The sequence below is a fragment of the Aplysia californica genome, unplaced genomic scaffold (genome assembly GCF_000002075.1).
Source record: "Aplysia californica isolate F4 #8 unplaced genomic scaffold, AplCal3.0 scaffold00162, whole genome shotgun sequence".
Classification (NCBI taxonomy): domain Eukaryota; kingdom Metazoa; phylum Mollusca; class Gastropoda; order Aplysiida; family Aplysiidae; genus Aplysia; species Aplysia californica.
In genome coordinates this window covers 141,920-145,725 of record NW_004797432.1, presented here as the reverse complement: position 1 = coordinate 145,725, position 3,806 = coordinate 141,920, and the positions used below count along the sequence as shown (strand labels likewise).

General features: G+C 44.9%; 1 long non-coding RNA gene across 1 annotated transcript in view; it reads left to right on the top strand.

Moving 5' to 3' along the window:
* The first annotated feature begins 2,506 nt into the window (after positions 1–2,506).
* The window catches only part of LOC118477638, a 2,931-nt gene continuing 1,631 nt past the window's right edge, over positions 2,507–3,806 (top strand). The window contains exons 1-2 of the long non-coding RNA XR_004858510.1: positions 2,507–2,645; positions 3,648–3,692. This is a non-coding gene — a long non-coding RNA (uncharacterized LOC118477638). The remainder of the gene's footprint in view (positions 2,646–3,647; positions 3,693–3,806) is intronic.

Here is a 3,806-nt window from a genome sequence, read left to right as displayed (position 1 = left end):
GAAATCCGCATCCGATTCCGAACAGAGGGACTCAGCTGAGTCTAGAATCTAGATCTAGAATAGGTCTAAAAAAATAAATAATTCACGCACCTGATGAAATGCTTATTTTTACCATATAAATATGGCCGGCACTATTTCTCCGAACGTTCGGGAAAATAAAGCTGGGCACTATTTCTCCGAACGTTCGGGAAAATAAAGCTAGGCACTATTTCTCCGAACACTCTAAAATCACATCCTTTCCGCAAATTTCGGATATTATATAGATCTATAATTATAGTATAGGCCTACCAAAGATTGTTCGTATACAATATGGTTCAATCGGTCCAAAAAATGTCCGCAGTAAAACTTTAATATTTATAAAGAAACGCTACAGTTCCAAACAGTTTTTCACTACAGATATGACGTGTTGCCTATGAAGGGTGCTGCTCTTAAGTTAAACTTAATGTGTTGTGTTCACTCGTGTGCTGTCTAGTCTAGATCTACGGAGGGTTATTGATAACGACACATAGAACTAGCATAGATATCTGCGTTTGTTGCGGCTGCGACCAATCAATCGTGGCTCGATTTTTTGGCATTTTTTGGTCCCCAAATCGGAGGATGAAAGTCAAATTTTTAAAAAAGAAAGAAACCGAACCTCTTTACTTTTGAAAGAAAGTTCACCTAGCTTCACTTCGTCTCTGTTGATTTGTTGAATACGTTACAGTTACTTTTATTTTTCCCTCTTTGTGGTGTTTTATTTTGTTAGTGTGTATTTTTTTCTTCCTTGTTATTGTTCTGATGTGTTGTTTTTCTATCAATTTTTTTTAAAATGGGGAAAAAGGGGGGGGGGGGGGTTATATAGTGTAACGTCATTTAATTTGATGTTCCTACCTTCATTAGATTCTAAATATATATATACACGTGTATAAATATATAGATTTAAATGTGTTATGTTAGAGCATACGTTCCACCAAAACCGATCACATGTACTGACACTGGCAGGCCCCTTAAATGTGTGTGATTCCATAATTTACTTGTAATATCCTGTGCTTTGTTTTAAAATTACGCACATTAAGTGTTAAAACAGCCAATCTTCTTCGGACAGGTGGACTCACGCCCTTATTTGTTAATTTTTGTGGTTGTTTATGGGCTGTTCTAATTTTGATTTCATTCTGTTGTGAAACCTTTCTTTTTCACGTTTTTACACTCATCTAAAAATCTCTAGACTAGCCAGACTAGCTCTTGAAAATTGATATAGATATATATAGACCTAAAAATTTGCTCGTGTGTGTGTGTGTGTGTGTATGCATGTGCGTGTGTGAGTGTGTCTGTGTGTGGTTGTAAAGTGTGTAAGTGGAGAGTGAGGAGCGTGCGCGTGTTTGTTTTTCGGGCTTTATTCAGTAACAGTTCAAAGTATGCAAAAATAGAAACACAGGATCTATTCACTCCAGGGCTCATGAGTCGTTCCTCTCTTTCAGTTTCACTCATTGATTTAATTCCCGTGTTCTCTCCCGCGGCTCATCCCCGTCCGCATGACTTTCACACCCCACCCCCTCCATCCGCCTCCAGGCACACACAAAGAAAATCTTACACATTCCCTTGCTCCCTGCGAACCATGGACAATAATATAGGCAAAACACTGCCTTAACCGCATTCCTTTCGTTCGTGAGCTGTGGACCAGGCCAGGGGGGTCGGTGTCGTCGTCTTGTTGCTGTCGCCTGTGGATACACTCGTACATTCTTCCTTTCACCTGTTCTTTCACTCATACTGTCTCTCCATTCACAGCTCAGCTCGTCATACGTTCAAAAGTTGCCCACTGATCATGTTTAGTTAATGTGTGTATAAGTTTGTGTGTGTACATGTGCATGATGGTGGTGGGTGTGTGGTAGGTGTTACTGAAGGTTGTCTATAGGCGGGCTTGCCATGCGGTGTTCCTTCACAATCCCAGACCAGAGGCAGAATCATTGAGGCCCCTGCCCGCTCCTGCCCAGCCCCCGCAAACTTGACAAGCTCAAAGTTTATATGAAAAGATATGGTCTAATATCCGCCTATTGATATCATTTTTTCATGTTTATGTACATTTCACTACATTATTTTTGCTTACTTCCCTTTGTGATTGAATTGTTTACCTTGACTGGGAAAATGAAAGACATTGTGAGGGAATGGAGGGCGGGGGCGGAGTGTGGGGTGGATGTGTGTGTGTGTGTGTGTGTGTGTGTGTGTGTGTGTGTGTGGGGAGGGGGGGAATTGGAGGGCGGCATCTAGCAACCACAGAGCTCACGATCAGCTTACTGTCCTCTGCACATATTCACGCTTAACGAACTATGACAGGTCGGCGGAGAGATACCGGAGTGTCCTCTCCTTTCTCTCAGTCCGGTCCCCACTATGTAAGGGGATGAGGGAAGAGGGGGAGAGAGAGAGAGAGAGAGAGAGAGAGAGAGGCACGGAAGAGACAGACAGACAGACCGTTGGACTACCTGACGACATTCCCTCTCTATCCACCTTTGACCATCAATAATTTATATATAGTGACACCAGCCATCCATGTCCAGGAGCTGTTTTAGCCTTGTTATCTATCTTTGGTCACCCTCTCTCACACACCTTCCAATCCTCCACTTGAGGCTCCCTGTTGGTCCGGCTCATCCCCCACAGTGCCAGGTTCGCCGGTAAGTCCCCTCTCCGTTTTAGACACTTTCCCTCTCTCCTCTCTCCAGTCACACCTTAGAATCCTCCAATTGAGGCCCCTGCCCGCTCCGTAAACCCCCCCCCCCAAGGATCTGTTATGTGATTATTACAACAGGCCCCCGCCATCCGTCCCCCGACCACCTCCTACTTATGTACACAGCTATCACCACTGTGCTATGGGTAACATAGTTTTCTGTTCATCATGTCTTATCACCAGATATCAATTAGAACTGACGATCGATGGCCGTGTATGCTTGGCCATTTGTTAGTACTTGACAAGCTCAAAGTTTATATGAAAAGATATGGTCTAATATCCGCCTATTGATATCATTTTTTCATGTTTATGTACATTTCACTACATTATTTTTGCTTACTTCCCTTTGTGATTGAATTGTTTTCCTTGACTGGGAAAATAAAAGACATTGTGAGGGAATGGAGGGCGGGGGCGGAGTGTGGGGTGGATGTGTGTGTGTGTGTGTGTGTGTGTGTGTGTGTGTGTGTGTGTGTGTGTGTGTGTGTGTGTGTGTGTTTGTGTTTGGGGAGGGGGGGAATTGGAGGTTTGGAGGGCAGAATCTAGCAACCACAGAGCTCACGATCAGCTTACTGTCCTCTGCACATATTCACGCTTAACGAACTATGACAGGTCGGCGGAGAGATACCGGAGTGTCCTCTCCTTTCTCTCAGTCCGGTCCCCACTATGTAAGGGGATGAGGGAAGAGGGGGAGAGAGAGAGAGAGAGAGAGAGAGAGAGAGAGAGAGAGAGAGAGAGAGAGAGAGAGAGAGAGAGAGAGAGAGGGGGGGACACGGAAGAGACAGACAGACAGACCGTTGGACTACCTGACGACATTCCCTCTCTATCCACCTTTGACCATCAATAATTTGTATATATAGTGACACCAGCCATCCATGTCCAGGAGCTTTTTTAGCCTTGTTATCTATCTTTGGTCACCCTCTCTCACACACCTTCCAGTCCTCCACTTGAGGCTCCCTGTTGGTCCGGCTCATCCCCCACAGTGCCAGGTTCGCCGGTAAGTCCGCTCTCCGTTTTAGACACTTTCCCTCTCTCCTCTCTCCAGTCACACCTTAGAACCCTCCAATTGAGGCCCCTGCCCAGCCCCCGGAAAACCCGCCCCACCCCAGGG